Below are 20,747 nucleotides of genomic sequence, written 5' to 3' on the forward strand. Positions count from 1 at the left end.
TATATTGAATATCTCTCAACTATATCAGTTCGAGCACATGATACGGGCCTGGGAATTGAGACCAATGGGCCAATGAGTCAAGAGGATAACAAAATGGACATGGGCCGGGCCTGGGACGTGAGACCAATGGTCCAAAGCGTAAGGGATTAGACAATTAGTCAATATTAATATTGTTATTAGGGTTAATAGTATCAATATTATTATTATTATTATTATTATTATTATTATTATTATTATTATTATTATTATTATTATTATAATAGTATGAATTAAGAAAATTTTGTTGATTTTTAAAATTATCAATCTTACTTTATAACAATAGCTATAACGATGATAATAATAATTTTTTATTATTTATTTTCACATTTTCAATTAAAAATTATTAAGCACATCTTGGAAAAAGTTTTGGATTATTATTATTGTTTTAATTATTGTCAAATTTAATTTTAAAATTAACTTTAATGTTAGGTATATTAGGAAGCTAGATCATTGATATTAGGTATAACTTTAACTAATTAACACTATAAATTAGGAAGATCCGAAATCTCATTGATATCTCTTAGCAAAAGAGAAATAATCTATTTCCAAGATGATATCTTGCCTTCTATATATATTTAATCTCCTATTGACATCTTCTTCATCTCCGCCGCCTTCCCATCTTCTTTGAACTCAGTCATGGCAAAAGAAACTCATGCTCATAACAGAAATCCCAATGTACCGTCTCGGGTTTTTAAAGTGACCGGTACGGTCTCGGGATTAAGTGTCGAAACCCTAATCAGTTGCGGAAGTACGCATAATTTTATCCATCCCGATATGGTGAAGAAACTTGGATTGGAGGTTAAACCAACCAAGCTCTTTCGCGTGTATTTGAGCAATGGCGCGTAGTTAAGCTGTAACGAGAAGTGTGACCGCACGAAGTTATTGATTCAAGGGCACGAGCTTGTGGTCGATTTATTTGTGCTATGCATTCATAGTTCGGATGTGGTCTTGGGACTTCAGTGGCTAAGGAGTTTGGGTAAGGTTACCGAAAACTATGCCGACCTCACGATGAAATTTATGCATAATGAAGAGCTGGTCACGCTAAATGTCTTGCTACGGAATGGAGGCCTCGTTTGACTAGTATCAAGTAATTTTTCCATTTTTATCTTGGTTGATTTGTTATTGGTTATGTTTATTCGAAAGTCATGTTCATAGTTTGTTACAACTATTTTATTCATGTTAGGATTTGATTTTATCATTATATTGATTGACTATCAATAGGTATAAGCATCTAAGGGGTCAATTAGATGGTGTGCCTTTGTGGTTGATCTTCTTGTGGACATATTATCATATATATTATGCAAGAAACTTCTTATTCACAGATTCAAGGAACACACAAATATATTAAGCGAAATACCGAATATTAAAGCAAAAAACATTTATACTATTACAAGCATGTTTACTTGTCTAGAATCACCTTCTCCTTGGTGATGGTGTTGTTTCTCCTTTTCTTCTCTTCTTCTTATTACTATTATATCCAACGCCAAAAAAGAATTCCACCAACCACTTTGGCCTTCCACTTCTGATAATAATGTAACCAATTCCGATCCCAACTAAAAATCCACATCCATATCCCGTCACCACTCTTCGCCAACCAAATCCATCTATAAATCCAGACTCATCATTATCATCTCCATCATCTTCATGAGGAAGTATTGGTTTTGCATCAATTCTTTCACACTGTTTCGTCAATGGAAATCCACACAATCCTGCGTTTCCAACATATGATTCATTCCCAAATGTGGAAAGTTGATTAGACTGGGGTATTTCTCCCACAAGATTATTCATTGAAAGGTTTAACTTCGCAAGAAATGTCAGGTTTGACAATCCACTAGGAATTCCTCCATCCAGATTGTTTGAAGACAAGTCCAGCGACTCGAGCAAACTCATACCCGCAAGAGATAATGGTATATGCCCTCCGAGGGTATTGTGAGACAAATGCAAGAATCTAAGAGAGTTAAGATTCCCTAAAGAAGGTGGAATACTCCCAGAGAATCTGTTGGAGGATAAGTCGATAGTTGTTAAGGTATCCAACAACCACAATGATCCAATCCTTTCAATGTGAGCTTCAACCTTATAAATCTTAGAAACAAATTAGCATCATCAGTCTGGTTTTCCTTGGCATCTATCATACCTTGAAAAATCTTGAAATATCTATAGGTAGAAAGCCAACAAATTCATTATGTGATACATCCAATACCTGCAACTTTGGAAACGGTTGCTCGGTGTTTGAATCCACCAACATCGTACCATCGAACTTATTTGACCTCAAGATGAGGATACGAAGTTCAGGGTGTTTTCATCCAAAAGGGAAATGCGTCTCGTATTCTGATACGGATGTTGGTTGGTTGGAGGGGAGTAGTTGCCACAATAATAGGGAAGCAGTTAGTGGGGAAATCCCAAGATTATCTAGTTAGTTCAGATTTTATTGTTATTTGAATTATTGTAGATTTATCTGGCTACCTATATAAGGTGGGTCAGTAGGAGTAGCTGACATCTTTTGGAGAGATCAGAATTAGGGACGGCAGTAGCCGTAGGCCTCTGCGGAGGATTATCATGGCCTCCTACGTGAGGATTGTTCTTCTATTTTGCTTCTTTCTTTCGGTCATTCTATCAATAAATTGAGTTCTTATTTCCTTAGTCATAGTGTTCTATTGGTTGAGTTGGAACCCGGCCTTTACTCCTATCAATTGGTGCGATAAACGTGGAGAATCATGGTGAACACTCTCAACGGATTGGAGAAGGCTGTAGCAGTGATGACGTTGCAGTCCCAAAAGACGGCAGATCAACTCGGGGCATTGAGTACTAAGTTAGACGACTTCATATGGGAGTTTCGAGCTTCTCTTGCTTCACAACTGATGACCTTTCCACAGTTTGATGGATCTGAGGTTTTCGTGTGGCTCGCGCGAGCAAATCAATATTTCCTCCTCAACAAAACACCTTCTGATAGACGAGTCGACTTCGCCATGCCCGCCATAGACGGACCAGCCAAGCCTTGGAAGCAAGTGCTCGTTCATCGCTGCCCCTCTTTATCGTGGGACAGATTTGTTCAAGAGCTCTTGAATCGTTTTGGTGATACCATCCCATCAGAAAGCCGCGTCACCAGCAATTCATCCAAGTACAACAGTGACGATATTGTTACTGTCCATGTTGCCAAAAACCAGCCAAAAATTCCACCACATCCAACAATAGTACTGCAGCTATCCTACCCACCGTGACAGCACCATTTCTGCCCTCTAGTCTACCTACAACAGCCCGTCACGAGATAGCAGCTATTAAAACGTCTACAACCCCCCCCCCCCCCCGATCTCGGCACCACTACAGACAATAGCACGCCCCTGCCCCTTCCAGTACAGCATGCCTTTCTACCACCTTCTACCACACTGCCTACACCAGCCATGATGACAGCACTGCTGCTGTCTGCCAGCCCCGATATTGTGCAGATTCCTGCAGATTCGGATTCCCTATTTTCATCAGCGGGCGCTCCATTTTCCTATCTGGTCATGCTGCGATTCCTACATATAGTTGGAAATCTTCTATGGTTCGATGCTCTGGCTACAACCCGAAAGCATGAGTTTGAACCTCCACCGAACAAAGTGATGTGTTTCAAATTTTAGCTGAGCCTTGAGGGCAAGGCTGTTTCGAGAGTGAGGCAGTTGATACGGATGTTGGTTGGTTGGAGGGGAGTAGTTTCCACAATAATAGGGAAGCAGTTAGTGGGGAAATCCCAAGATTATCTAGTTAGTTCAGATTTTATTGTTATTTGAATTATTGTAGATTTATCTGGCTACCTATATAAGGTGGGTCAGTAGGAGTAGCTGACATCTTTTGGAGAGATCAGAATTAGGGACGGCAGTAGCCGTAGGCCTCTGCGGAGGATTATCATGGCCTCCTACGTGAGGATTGTTCTTCTATTTTGCTTCTTTCTTTCGGTCCTTCTATCAATAAATTGAGTTCTTATTTCCTTAGTCATAGTGTTCTATTGGTTGAGTTGGAACCCGGCCTTTACTCCTATCATATTCCATTACCACCAATGTCGATACCCTGCAGACCTAGGCAGTTGAATAGGGTTCGGGGTAGTGTTCCTTCCAATTTGTTTCCGTTTAGATTGATTGACTCAAGACTGCAACCCTTTGGGAATGTTGAAGGGATGTGTCCAGTCAATTTGTTTCCACTCAAATTGAGGATAGATAGAGATGTACTCAAATTTCCTATACAATCTGGAATAGTTCCTTCCAAATTATTGTCTGATATATAGAGAATTTTGAGGGATCTCAAGTTGAAAATGGTTGGTGGAATCTCTCCATTAAAGTTGTTGGCATAGAGTCCTAAATTAAGTAGCCCTGATTGATTCACAATGGTGGATGGTATCGGACCTGAAAAGTAACCATTTTTTGCTTTAATAGTACACATTGTTTAGGCATTATGGAAGTGGAAAATTAGATAAAAAATCATACCGCTTAATTTGTTGTAGTGAAGCCACAGCTCTTGAATGTTAGGGTTAACAATTTCTCTTGGCAATGATCCATGAAGTTGGTTGCTTGCGATGTTCAATTGCAATAAATTGTTGAGAAGAAATATTTCTTTTGGAATAGTACCTTGAGATTATAAATCATTCCCACATAAATTAGTTATTTTTCAAGCATCTAGTAGTATGACATACTAACTCCGTCCCTCTGTAGTAGAGGCATTTCTATTTGGCAGGGAATTTAAGAAAAATTGTTTTAAATGAGTTAAGTAAAAGGAGAATAAAGTAGAAAGGAAAAAGGTAGAGAGATGAGGAAAGAATAAAGTACTTTTTGTCAAAAAAAGGAAATGACTCAGCTCTAGATGGACGGAGGGAGTACATGTTACGCAATGAGTTAAGTAAAAGTAGAATAAAGTAGAAAGAAAAAAGGTAAAGGGATGAAGAGAGAATAAAGTATTTTTTGCCAAAAAAAGGAAATGACTCAGCTACAGAGGGACGGAGGGAGTACATGTTACACAATGCTACAATAGATGATAAAACAATATTATAAAAAAGGCAACACAAAGCAAAAGATCAAATTACTTGATTAATATAACTTTTTAACTAATGTAACATTGTAATTCAATAATATAGAAATCGTACCAGTAAAATTGTTGTTGTTCAGCCACAAGTAGCTAAGGAGTGTCATGTTTCCAATCTCTTTAGGCAATGATCCGTCGAAATGGTTTACTTCCAATTTCAACTCCTCCAAGTTGACAAGACGACCAATCTCTTTTGGAATATGATGTTGGATATTATTTATCATCATATATTCAAGAATATATAATTGAATATAAATAAAGAAAGATCTTCGAACATCATGTATTTCACGTAAAATCATAAACTTAATAGGATCGAAATATAACTTGGCGATCCATAGCGGAAGCGATTGGGGAAGACAGAGAGAATTCCTCGGACTTTCTTTGGCGTAGTAGCGCAGCTCCAACTCCAAGGATTTGTTTCTCGCTCTTTCCCTCGTTTATGTGTTCTCTATAATGTATGTTATTTGATGGGATCACCACAATTGCATTTATAGGCAGAGAGAGGACAAACCCTAATAATCAAACCCTAAAAGCCCTTTCCATCAAAGAGGCCCAAAATAATTAGTAAATACGTTTCTAATTGACCAAGAATATAATCTTCCGTCTATTAATAGTACTAATTGATCACAATCAATTCTAATCAATTCTTAATAATATATATGCACGGTTCATTTACTTGATGGGCAAGAGAATGAATATTCATTCTATAAAAAGATTATGTAATAAATCTTTTGCATTTATTGGCAATCAATCGGCACATATGAATATATATATATATAGGGTTTTCATCTACCAAAATAAGCCCTTAAGTATAGAAATACAGACTAAACATGGACAGTAAGATCTGGAGATGAACGGTCACAATCTGGCTTTTTCAACATTTTTCGTGGGTCATAATAAGAGTGATTTATGTCATGTAAGGGTAATTTAGGAATGGAATGTACAATGAACCGCCCTTTCCGTTTTTCAAGAGCGGATTAATTGGGATCATTAATCCACACGTTATTAAGTGGATTCTTTGGTTCCCGCGACATTCAATTCCTCTCTCTCACCCAAATACCACCACAAAATCTGCAAACCCTACAAACTTCACTAAAAATCACCCAAATCGTCTGGGCATCAGATTCGCCGAAACCCTAGAAAGCTCTAACAACTGATTCGGCGAAGAAGGGATCGTCTGGGCATCAAAATCGTCTTCAAGATCGTCTGGAGTGTATTTTTCAACCATGGTGGACACTAGATCTTCTGGAACCGGAACACATGACGGAAAAGGTTTGTATGTTTTGTTTATTTTTTAATTTCACCGAAACCAAACTCAAATCTGACCAAATTTCAATTCCATTTGTTGGTTGTGACCTAGTCTATCAACGAACTAATGGGAAGAAGAAGGCACCGCCAAAACCTAGAGACCACAAAGGTATGTCGACTACATTGTCTGGGTTATTATTTGAAGTAATGAAGTTTTAATTCTTTTTCGGCACTCTGTTTTTTGTTCGCTGGTTTTTTCTTAATCTGCTATGTTACAAGTTCTATTGAAACACTTCTCGATTTGGTATCTTGGTTCAACATATACCTATTCTCATTTTGTACCTCTGTGTTCTGGAGAATGATTTAAGTGAGATGTGATATACTTTTTTAAAAGGACAAAGATGAGATATAATTGATGGAAAATAGGTCATACTATTATTCTTTGTTTGTGTAAATGTTAAACACTAAATTTTTGATGCTTCATATACAACACTACAAAAGAATATCTATGTAGACAGTGAAAAAGGGATAGGAAATGCAAAGGATTTAACGAATTCTGAAAAAGGTCAGTAAACATAAATCATAACCTGATATGCTTGTGATTGTATCTCAACTACACAATTGATGTTTATTGACGAGTACGCCGCAGTATTAACATTGTTTTTAAGCAGCGAGTTTGGAGGGGAATACGAAAGGGATAGATCTGGCAGCAAGTGCAAACAATGCGGAGAAAGGTTGTAAAATATGAATTTATTGGTTTGACACTTTGGAATATAATTGTTAGTACATAATTAAGTGGGAACATATAATAGTTTGTTGAGTCGGTGGTCATTTTAACAAGGTTAAAGTTATATCTATTTACCTTATGTAACTGCCTTTTTTGAGAAACTAAGTGGATGATCTCTCACATACAGTACCACCTCCAAATATGGTTGCTGAATGAGAAAAAGATAAAGAAATAGGTGAAGATATTTCCATTTCTGGAGAAGGTACTTACTTTTAACACAAATCATAACTTGCTGTGATTGATATGATATCTCTATTACACAATTGTTGTTTTATGACGTCACCTATTAATATTAACATTGTTTTATTGTACATATGCACTCATTGGGGGAAGTAGAAACCTCTGCCATTGGGAAGGAAGGGGCTGGACACTTAAAACATGGTGCAAAAGGTTAAACATTTACATTGGTTTGTTTGACTTGGTGGAATTTATTCTTATCTAAGTAAATTAGGTGGAATATGTCATAGATTGTCCACTAGGATGTCATGTTTAAACACAATGCACAACATTAGTGCTTTTGGGTCATAATAACCGGATACAGGAGTCATGCAAAAGTATGGGTAATCAGGGTTATAATAATTCATTATTTGAGTCATGACATAAACTACTGAGTACAACAATGTCTCATACAACCACTGTTAATGGTACTGATATTGCACCTCATAATAAAGTTGGAACATGTCATCAAATGTCCACTCTTATGTCATTCTTAACCACATTGAACATTATGTTGATATAGTTTGCACATCATACTAAGGGAGTGTGTAAATAATTCATCAACATGACCAACGACAAGGCTGAAATATAAAATATTCAGATGGAACATGTCACATATTCCTCCTTCTGCTGTGTATTCTCACTATTGAGTTGAGTTGTGTTTCTTTATTTTATTTTAATGACTTTGAATGTAATTAATTGTGTCTGTGATGTGGTAATATAAATGTCATGTTTGTGTAAGATATGTGTATATAACATTTGAATCATATAATATCTGTAAAATGTATTAGTTAGTTGCAAACTTGAAAAACTTTAATGCTTATTCCACTATAATTCAAGAAATTGATGCACTACAGTTTGTGTGCCATATAAAAATATTGTCATACTTGTGTAGGATTTGTGTCATTCACCTACGGTCGTGTCCCAGAGACATTGGTATGTGTGACACATTAGTCTTCACAAAACTACTTAAATGTTATTTATACTGACACAGTGCATGTCTTGCAGAGGACGTTCTTTTGTAATTATTTAACCATGATTGGTTGTCACAATCAATGCAAAACAGTGATCAACGTTCCTATTTAGAGGTTGAGGATGAGTTGGAGAACGACAGGTAATGGTGATGGCAGCGGTGTTTATTTGCTCTGACACCTTGAAGTATACATGGGTGAAAGAGAAGGTCCATGGAATTGTGGACTATCGACTAAAAACAAAGGTGTGCTTCAGTATCTAAGAGCAAAATACAATCGTGTGTTGATGCTGGCAAGAAATAATCATAGCGCATTACTGAATAAAGAGTCGGCGTCCAAGCATTATGCAAAGGAGAGCAAGAAAAAAAAGATCAACGTAGAAAGGATGATAGAAAACTACGTTTCTTAAACAATGGTTATGTCATACCTAAAGCTTCTGAAACTTTTCGTTCATTTCTTTATAGATTGCCACTATTTTATTGAATCGATGTTTAGAGCCTGCAATTCTATTTTTTTTAAAACATGTTTATCTGTCGGTTGGATGTCATTGTTAATATATGTTATTTCATCTTTAAGGTGAGAAACTTGAACAGTTTATGTGATGAGAATTACTCGATACATTGTGTCATAATAAATGAATAACTGTGTTATAGCATTGTTAGGTTCATTTGTGTCATAACATACCAACATTCGAGGCATGACATAAAACTACTGAGTACAAGAATGCCTCATAAAATTTGATTGAGTTGTTCGTTTCAAACAAACTTAATATAAGTACGACCGAAGAATATTTTCATGTGTTGAACATATTGTAAAAAACAAATACACTATTCTTCTCATGGTTATAACATAATAAAAAAAATGAAATATAAGCACGACCGAAGAATACACAAACAATAACACAATACAATTCAGCTTTTGGGTCATACTAAACGGATATTCGAGTCATGGAAATGTATGGGTAAACAGGGTCATAATAATGGAATATACGAGTCATGACATAAAACTACTAAATAAAAGATTACTTTATCGGTTGACCCAAAACATCACGTATTCTTCTGGGTCATACTAAACGGATATTCGAGTCATGGAAAAATATGTGTAAATTGAGTCATAATAATCCAATATCGAGTCATGACATTAAACTACAAATCTGCACACGAATATGAGTAATTTCAAACAACCTACTAGTGTAAATAAAATGGACTCAAAAAAAAAAATTAAACTGAAGTCACTTCGAAATTGTGGAATGCAAACTCAAAGTTTGTGAAGAAAAAGAAGAAGAACAAACTGGAAACTAATTAGAATGGAAAATGAAATGAAGATCCTATGAATCTTCATGGAAGATATGAAGGAGAGAAATTAAGGATTGTTTACTTGAAAGTCACACTGACAATTAGTTAGTGAATAGAGGAAATAGCAATATCATAGGACTTACCATAACTAACGAAATGAGAGATTGACAAAATTGGCCTTTAATGATAATTAGTGATTAAATTAATAATATCTTCCAAATTAATCTAGCCATTAGATATTGATGAGATCGGCTAATCCAATGGAAAAAAAAACGGTCTCTATTTCTTGATTTAAGGCCATACTTGTTTTGATTAAAAACCTATATATATATATATATATATGTGAACATATATTCTCTTTGGAGAAATATAATATGATTATTTAATTAATTGATATGACAATAATTAATTGATAGTAAAATGTGTCTTATACCAAATATATGTATTATACTAAAATCCAATTCTATTTAAGATTCTATCACATGTCACATATGTGAGACATAAAACTTACATTCTCCCACTTGGAGAACATGTGGGACACAAAGCTTTCGATTCTCCCACTTGTCACACTTGACAGAGCCACAGTAAAATAGACATAATAAACATAAGGCGCGCATAATATTGGACTTTATAAATACTTTCATCATTGGCAAACATAAGTATTATATTAGAGAGACTACTAATGCGGGTCATGGCGGGCGTATATCATTCAATCGACATAGTTCCTTCCATGTACCACATCACCAATAACCCCATTAATATAATCTATAAGTGACACAATGTCCATAATTGTCTTATTTCAAGACTTCCTGCATTAATACTAAAACATATATATGCATAAAATAATAAGCTTAAGCAGGAAAAGTAGAAACAACATTTATTGAATTCAAAATATCCTTAACACAAGACCCATTCTGTTAACTTGGATACATAAAGATTAGACATTTCCATACCCAAGACCCATTCTGTTAACTTGTTCCATAAATGTCTTAGGCGGTAATGCCTTAGTCAATGGATCAGCAACCATAAGCTGCGTGCTTATATGTTCTATAGATATTCTTTGTTCCCGAACTTCATCTTTCACGACAAGAAACTTTGATTCCATGTGTTTAGCTCCTTGAATACTTGTCATACTTACATAAATATACGATTGCACTATTATCACAATATAATTTCAAAGACATGGATATTGAGGAGACAATACCAAGACTTGAAATAAAATTTTGCAATCATTTATGCTTCAAAGCAAGCCATAAATTCAGCTTTAATGGTAGATGTTGAATTAGAACTTTGCTTTACACTTTTCCATGATATGGCTTATCTAGCCATAAGAAAAATGTAACAACAACTTGATTTTCTAAATTTAACAAATCAAACATAATCTGAATCGGAATATCCAATCACTTCTAATTGATCAGATTTCCTAAATGTAAGCATATAATCTTTTGCCCCTTTAAGTATCTCATTATCATCTTTGCAGCTCTCCAATGTTCAATGTTAGGGTTACTTTGGTAACAATCTAGCATTTCGAGCGCAAAGCTAATATCTGGTAGTACAGACTTGAGCATACATCAAACTTCCCAAAATAGATGCATAAGGAATATTTTCCATCTCTTTAGGTTCTAATTCAGTTTTTTGGACATTGATTCAAACTGAATTTGTCACCTTTATGAATTGGAACAACACTTGGAGAACACACACTCATGCCATATCTCTCTAAAAGATTCGATTTATGTAGCTTTTATGAGACAATCCAAAAGTCCACGTGATTGATCACTATATCATATGACGTAGGATGTCTCACACATATCTTTTATGTTGGAATTTTTAGAGAGATAATTTTAGTGTCATGTAGTAATCCAATGTCACTACTAGCAAGCAATATATAATCAACATACATAACCAAAAATATGAACTTGTTCCCACTAACCTTGAGGTATATGCACCGATCATCGGTGTATTCTTTAAAACCAAAAGCAGTAATAGTGTCATGGAATTTGAAATACTATTTTCGAGAAGCCTGTTTCAGTCCATAAATTGATGTCTTAAGTTTGTAGACTAAATTTTCGTTCCCTTTCTTAATGAAGTCTTCAAGTTGATTCATGTAGACTTCTTCTTCCAAATCATCATTTACAAAAGCAATTTTCACATCCATTTTATGTAGTTCCAAGTCAAAATGGGCTACAAGTGCCAAAATGATTCTAAGTGAGTCCTTCTTTGATACGTTAGAGAAAGTCTCTTTATAATCAATGTTATCTTTATGAGTATAACCTTTGGCAACAAGTCTGGCTTTAAATCATTTGACTAAACCATTTATGTCGAATTTGGTCTTGATGACCCATTTACACCCAATACACTTTTGTCTATCAAGTAATTCGACAAGGTCCCACACTTTATTATAATCCATAGATCTTAACTCTTCTATCATGATATCAATCCATTTATTAGAATTATTACGCTTAATGGCTAGTGAATATGAAACTGGACTGTTATGTGTCACTATGCCACATTCAGATTCTTAGAGATATACCATACAGTCATCAGAAATGGCCGGCCTTCGTTCTCGTTGAGAATGCCTTAATGGCACTTCTGTAGATGTTTTTTCCACACCTATGTCCAATGACTTCGGCATCATCATTAAGTGGTTGGTCATTCAAATGTTCAATATTGTTAGACTGTTCAACAATATTTAGCACACGTAACTCTTAAGGAAAAGAGATAAGAGGGAAATCTACCCTTATCTCACTGATGACCGCATTATGAGTTTTAAAACTCCCACTGATCTCATTATTCTTAAAGAATCTTGCATTTCCAGTTTCAACAATTTTTATGCTATGATTAGGACGGTAAAAACTATACCCTTTGGACTTTACAGGTAAACCATAAAATAACACATAATTGTCTAAAATCCATTTTTCTTTTCTTGCGAAGAGTATACTCTAGTTTCCGCTTAACAGCCCCAAACATGAAGGTGCTGCAACTGGGTTTTCTACCTGTCCAAAATTCATAAGGAGTCTTTGGAATAGCCTTAATAGAAACCCGTTTTAATACATAAATAGCCGTTCTAAGAGCATAAATTTACAACGTTATGGGTAAGGTAGAATTATCATACTTCTAACCATTTCCATGAGAGTTCGGTTTCGTCTCTCAGCAACATCATTCTGCTGAGGCATACTTGGCATAGTATATTAAGCATAAATGCCATGCTTTTCTAAATATTTGGCAAAAGGTTTATGTAATTGACTTATTTTAGTGGTACGAGCATAAAGTTCACCACCTCTATCAGATCGAAAAATTTTCACCTTTCTATTTAATTGTCTTTCAACCTCAGTCATAAAATGTTTAACTGTGCCTGAGATTTTTCTTGCAATAAATAAATCCATAATGCGAAAAAAAATTGTCAATAAAGGTGATAAAATATTTTTCTCCACCAAAAGTCGAGACATCAAAAGGTCCGTAAATATGTGTATGTATAATTTTAAGGAGCTCATTGCTTCTTGTGGCACTCTTAGTATTGTGTTTGGTTTGTTTACACTTAATACAATCCACACAAACGGTAATGCTTGTAAAGTCTAAATTCGAATGAATATTATCCTTTATAAGCCTCTTATTCTTTCACTAGAAATATGATCCAGTTCCTTTATACCATAAGAATGATAAATTCGAATGAATATTATCCTTTAGATGCTCCTTCGATTGCAATGTGAGCATGAAATGCACCCATTCCATACTTCTTCATCTTATGCTCCTCCTAGACCAATATGTTTCTCAATTATTTAAGAGTCCACTAATCTTTTATAGTGAATCAATTTGGAATGATCCATAATGAGGAGGTAAAGAAGTTAGGATGAATTGGACAAAGAAATCTTCATCCACCTATAATCCTAATTTCAGCTTAGAAGAGATGTTACTTATGTCCATCACATGCTCGTACATAGTCTGAGAACCATTATAATGCATGCTCATGAGATCCTTCATAAGTTTTCCTGCAATAGACTTATATGCAGTTGTGAAGCAATTCTCAACATTTTGCAAACATTCTTTTGCAATGTCAGTCGTTGAGAGACTTTATCTGCAACGAACATTCTAATGAACTGTAAACTTAGTCCTGTTAGATTTTTCCCAAGCATTATGGGCAATCAGTCAAACTACTTTGATCATAAGATCATTGACTTATCATTCAACAGTGTTAGGTCCAAGTCCATTACATCAAGAGTAAACTAAAGTTTCTCTTTCCATTCAGAGAAGTTAGTTCCATTAAGTGCGGGAAAATTTGAGATAAGCATACTAGTAGAAAAAAAAAGATGTTTTACATTATAGGAGCAATTAAGAGATGAATGCTCACATATAAAAGCTTTGAATAATAACACGAACATTAATTTAAAAATCCATATCACGAGGAAATTATGAAAACTCCTTTGGGTAGTCTTCATACAATAATAAAAATCATACTTTTAATATCCATATCTTAGTTCAATAATTGAGTAATAATAATTTTGGTGTTACCTTTGGGTAATCGACACCAATTTAAATTATTAATTCCATTTTTGTTCATTATGTCGCAAAGACTATTTCCTTTGGGAATCTAGACCTTTAATGACAAACAAACTATTTTAGATAATAAATAGCCACAACAAGCATGATGATTAATTGCATACATAGATTTTCATATTAACTTGATTATAAACTCTTCTTATTTTACCTCACTTTGGTGATTGCAAAATAAACATAATATAATCAAGAATGTATAGTGATTAATTGCTTAAACAGATTTACACTTAATTTGATTATAAACTCCTATTATTTTATCTCACTTTGGTGATTGCAAAATAAACATAATATAATCAAGAATGTATAATGATTAATTGTTTAAGCAAATTTTAATATGACTTCGATTATAGACTCTCCTTGTTTTACCTCACTTTGGTGATTGCAAAATAAACATAATATAATCAAAATTGTATACAATTAAACATAAATTGAATTATTTAATCATTTATTCCATTCTCGATAGATTCATAATCATGAAACATTTAATCGAAACCTCAATTAATTCACCAGTACAAATATACAAACTCAATTTACAAAGTTCATACACAATTAATATATCCAATTTAATTCCATATATATGAATAGAATCAATTGGGAAACAATATATTTCAAAGTATAATCATACAAAATAAACATTCTTTAATTGATACAGTAATTAACCAGTACAATTCACATAATACAAATTATGCGAACAAAATTAAATAACCTAAATTATCAATTCCATCCTACTGTCCCGATTCATGTGGAATTCATAAAGACAACCAATCAAAATATAGTTGTGCAATTAGTCATATGAATTCATTTACACCACAAATTTAGATACGTAATACATAAAATGAATCAAATATACTTAAACATGAATTTAATATGAATCAACTAAATTTGAGTTCACAATTCGTGAAATTTCAAAGGAACCGAGACCCAAATAAACACAAACGTGATTCACAATTCATCAATAATTTATCAAAAAAAAATTAAAAAATTATGGTTTTCCATAATACGAAAATACATGAGTTCTCATGCTCTGATACCACATGTTGGATATTATTTACCATCATATATTCAAGAATACATAATTGAATATAAATAAAGAAAGATCTTCGAACATCATGTATTTCACGTAAAACCATAAACTTAATAGGATCGAAATATACCTTGGCGATCCATAGCGGAAGCGATTGGGGAAGACAGAGAGAATTCCTCGGACTTTCTTTGGCGTGGTAGCGCAGCTCCAACTCCAAGGATTTGTTTCTCGCTCTTTCCCTCGTTTATGTGATCTCTATAATGTATGTTATTTGATGGGATCACCACACTTGTATTTATAGGCAGAGAGAGGACAAACCCTAATAATCAAACCCTAAAAGCCCTTTCCATCAAAGAGGCCCAAAATAATTAGTAAATACATTTCTTATTGACCAAGAATATAATCTTCCGTCTATTAATATTACTAAATGATCACAATCAATTCTAATAAAATCTTAATAATATATATGCACGTTTCTTTTACTTGATGGCCAAGAGAATGAATATTCATTCCATAAAAAGATTATGTAATCAATCTTTTCCATTTATTGGCAATCAATCGGCACACACACACACACACACATATATATATATATTTATATATATATATGAACATATAATCTCTTTGGAGAAATATAATATGATTATTTAATTAATTGATGTGATAATATTTAATTGATAGTCAATTAATTAGGGTAAAATGTCTTATACCAAATATATGTATTATACTAAAATCCAATTCTATTTAAGATTCTATCATATGTAACATATGTGAGACATAAAACTTACATATGACCTGTACAAATATGAAATTTGAAAATCGAACTTGAATACCACATAACAACGCGACGACATTGTTGTATTATGAAATTAATAAAAAAAATGTTGATATGATCATAAAACACAAGAATTGTACGTGAAAGAGCAAGATCATACCACTTAACTCATTACTGTGAATGAACAATCCATACATAGTTGTCAAGTTCCCGATTTCTCTTGGCAACGATCCACTAAAGTCATTGCCAGACATGCTCAATCGCTCGAAATTAGGAAGACGACCAATCTCCTTTGGGATAGTACCTAAAATCACAACATAAGTTACTGAAAAGGACAAAGGTTAAAATTTTTTTGAGGGGCATGAAGAATGATACTCCCTACGTCCCATTAAATATGCAACATTTGGGATTTGACACAGGTTTTTATGTAGTGTTGTTTTGTGAGTTAATGAAGAGAGAGTAAAGTAAGAGAGATGAAAAAGTAGAGATAGAGATGTCTCTATTTTAAGAAATGTTTCATTTTTAATGGGACAGACTAAAAAGGAAAACTTTTCATTTCTTATGGGACAGCGGGAGTACATACCACTGAAATGGTTGAATTCAAGGCCTATTCTGAGAATGGATGTCATGTTTCCAATTTGTGGTGATAATGATCCACTTAGTTCATTGGAGGCAAAGTCAGCATATTGCAAGGATGGCATGCCGAAAAGAGTTGCAGGCAATGAGCCTTTTAACTTGTTGGAACTCATGCCCAAACTTTTTAAATTTGTAAGATGACCAATCTTTTCTGGAATATCACCTGCATTAATCAAATCCAGCTGCATTTGCATATTACTCCCTCCGTCCAAAAAAATAGGGCAATTGCTGTATGGCATGAGTTTTAATGTAGAATTGGTAAAGTAAGAGACAAGGGAAAAAGCAAGACAAAGGAGAAAAAGTAAGTGAGAAGTAGTATTAGTTGAATGATGTGTAGGGTTATTATTTGTTGAAAACTTTCCATAAATGAATGTGATCTATTTTTTGTGGATGGCCAAAAATGGTAAACGTGCCCTATTTTTTGTGGACGAAGGGAGTATTTAGTATATATAGCAAAGGGGAGTGAGCAATTGCTAACGAATCCCTTAATTGATAACTTCAATTAATTTAAGACCATAGAACTTAGGAGATCTAATGGTCTATAAATTGCCATGTGTAATTTGTTTTTTAATTTTTTAACATTGAAAAGATAAGAATAACTACCAAATTTAGGGCTGAGAAACATTATATCAATATAGTTTATTAAATATGTCAACACGGATACATGAAAACATAAATACAGTTTCATATTGACATTATCCATGTATTATACTAACATATTTTGTAAGTTGTATTGATGTAATCTGTTGCACGACTTAAAAGAAAATTCACGAAAATTTTATCAAATTTTGACATCGAAACATATGCATGTAGGATATCGTTGGAATTCTTATAAAATTATCTTTAATTTGATATATGTTGTGTAAAAAAATAATTTAAATTGATATAGTTATATGCATTTAAAGTTTTGAGATATTTTTTGAAAGTTGGTTATAACTAATTTTTTGTTAATTGACATTAATATCCTTAATTGACATTATTGTGTATTGTATTGATATTCGTGGCTTAATGATCTCGTGCCTTGATTTAATGATCCAATGCATATCATTTAGTTGTAGTTAGCAATTTAAGGGTTAATTAGCAATATAACACACCCCATATAGCATAATAATAATTTAAATTTACCCCATATAGCATAGGGGAGTGTTATATTGCTAACTCAATACTTAATTGATAACTATAACTAAAGATAGCCATTAGATATTCAAATTAAGTGCCTAGATCATCAACCCCGAAATGTCAATACGATAAAAAAAAACGTCAATAAGGGTATTAAGGTCAATTTACAACAAATTAGTTGTAACTAACTTTTGAAAATTATCCCATAACTTTAAAACGCATATAACTTTCTCAATTTAAATTATTTTTTTGCACAACATATATCAAATTAAAGATAATTCCATAAGGATCTAACGAGATCTTACTTACATATGTTCCGACGTCAAAATTTGAAAAAAAAATCAAAATTTTTTAACTTTTCGTACAACACAAATGTCAACATAGTATATAATATATGTCAATATAATACATGTAGAATGTCAATATAAGCAATGTGTTAACATTCTCAAAGCGTTGTGTTGACATTCTCAAAGTATTGTGTTGATATTTTCGAAACACTATATTGACATTTTCATCAAAAAACCTAATTTGGTAGTTTTTTTTATCTTTTTTTATTTAATTAATGAAAACGAAAATTACGCGTGGCAAATTGTAGACCACTAGTTTTCTAAAATCTTATGGTATTAAATTAGTTATAGTTAGCAAATAAATGATGAGTTAGCAATTGATCATTCCCCATATAGCATAAAAATAATTTAAATTTACAGAAAGTTATGCCTATAGAGAATACAATTAGACTTATCTCTTTCGCCTATTTGTTTAGTAGGATTGCAACCTAAAAAAATAATACACCATTGACTCTTGACTTTGTTTGTTACTCGTGTTTGTTGGTTTTAAATCTTACAAGAAAAGTAATTAAATTTCCAAAATCGAGAAAAGTAGTTCAACTTTCAAGAATTTTTATTCCCTGCCTTCTTATAAGTATTCTTATATAATCATCTGTTCTATAGTAATAGAGACATTTAATTTTCTGCATTCGTTTTAAAAAAATAATTATAAATAGTAAAAGTGGAGAAAAATTAAATAAGCGAGAATATTGTAGATAAGACTATTCTCTACATTATTCTTTCTCTACTTTACTCTCTCTCCACTTTAACTATTTATTATCATTTTTTCAAAACAAGTGCAGAAAATGAAATGACTATAGTACTATAGAACGGAGGGAGTAATAATTAATACTCCGTATTATGTAAATTATTAAATTCACTCTCTATTATTTACAAATGATAACTTCAAAATATTCGAGCATAATTTTTAAAATATTGACAATACCTAATTATAATAATGATAACTATAGTCCATGGAGATAAGATCAAATTATTTTGACCCTATACGTATATGACTGTATAAAAATAATAGAAAATGACATTAAAAAGAATTATTTGAGTATAGTCCATGGAGATAAGGTCAAATTACCGGTCAACTTATTTGCACCAATGTTCAATGTTTGAAGCTTCGTCAAGTTCCCAAGTTCTCTTGGCACAAATCCATCAAATTTATTGTTGTACAAAGAAAGAAACTCGAGCTTCGAACACTGCTCCAAACTCGAAGGTATTTCCCCATACATCTCGTTGTAAGAAATATGAAGAATCTTGAGTCGAACAAGATTGTGTATGCACAGATCAAGAGGTAGAATACTAGACAAAGTATTATTCCTCAAACTCAAGACTTCTAAATTTGACATGTTAAAGATAGATGGTGGAAGAGGGCCGTGAAAAGAGTTGTCGTTCATGTCTAATAAAACGAGAGAAGAAAGATTTCCGATTTTTGGTGGGATGGTTCCAACAAGACCCATGTTCGATATGTTCAACTGAGTCACCCTATTAAGGAGAAAATCACAAGTAACTCCGATCCAATTGCAGACACGGGCTTCAGTGCTCCAATTTTTGGTCAATATAGTTTGTGGATCGGAAGTGATTTGAGATCTTAAGGCAAGAAGTGAAGAACGATCAGTGTTGATATCGGCGGATGAGCAATAATTCATCAAATAGTGAATTAATAAGAGTAGAATAAAGAGGAGAAAATGAGAAGGTTTTTCCATTTTGGACTTTATTTTTTGTGATTGAGCTTTGATGCATATACATGTATCTGTGTAGGATATTTATTATAAGGAGATTGTAACAAATATGAAAGCATTAGATAAAGTAAAAGCCATGAATTAACGTTGTATCTATCTGGCTATTGATGATGCCGCGGCGGCTTCATAATTAATTACTCTTCAAGAATTATTTACTCAGTCAATGAAAGTGAACTCAATTTTTAAAGTATTTATCCACCAATTATTATGTTTTTGACTTTGTCATTGTTAACTTATCATATCTAAATGAAGCTGCAATTATTCAATAATCTCATCTACATGAAAATAAGAAAAAGAATAGCAAGAAGATACAAATAAATGACATGTCATCGGATGAAATTCCTTCACTCCAGTTGAAGCAACACATTGATGAAGACCTTTAGGATTCGATGAGCTATGAAGATTTTTCAGTTACAAACAACTCATCATCTTCCTATTATTTATTGCACTCTTTGCTAGGATTATAGCATGCATTCTAGACTCTTCCTTTGCACCTATATAATGGTCTTACTTGCTTATGTCAAGATGTGAAATACAACGTATACTTTTGGAAAGCTTTTCTTCTTCTTCTTTATCATGGCTTTTCTATAATTTCTTATATGGTATCTAGAGCCTAAAGTAGTCTTGCCTTTTGTCATCTTCCCCTTTTTTTTTGTTTTCATCTGCTTCATACATGGAGTCTTCAAATCCTACTTCCCTCATCCTCCTCAATAATAACTCTGTCTCTAACAAACTCAATGAAAATAATCATCTCTTTTGGAAACAACAAATTTTGGCAACCGTCACTGGCTACGGTTTGGAGTCTTTTCTTGATGGGAGCATCTCTATCCCTCCCTCAACAATTACCTCAAAAGAATCGTCCAAGATGGTGCCGAATCCGGAATATCTGGCCTGGCACCAGCAGGATCAGCTTCTTGCCTCCTGGATCCAATCCTCACTTTCTGAGAGCTCCATGGTTAC

At 33.5% G+C, this 20,747-nt stretch overlaps 1 pseudogene; it reads right to left on the reverse strand.

The window, feature by feature from the left end:
* Positions 1–1,452: 1,452 nt before the first annotated feature.
* Positions 1,453–19,763, reverse strand: LOC125190812 (uncharacterized; annotated as a pseudogene).
* Positions 19,764–20,747: the final 984 nt, after the last annotated feature.

The sequence above is a fragment of the Salvia hispanica genome, chromosome 2, assembly GCF_029641045.1.
Source record: "Salvia hispanica isolate PSC_SH4W2 chromosome 2, Shi_PSC_v1, whole genome shotgun sequence".
Classification (NCBI taxonomy): domain Eukaryota; kingdom Viridiplantae; phylum Streptophyta; class Magnoliopsida; order Lamiales; family Lamiaceae; genus Salvia; species Salvia hispanica.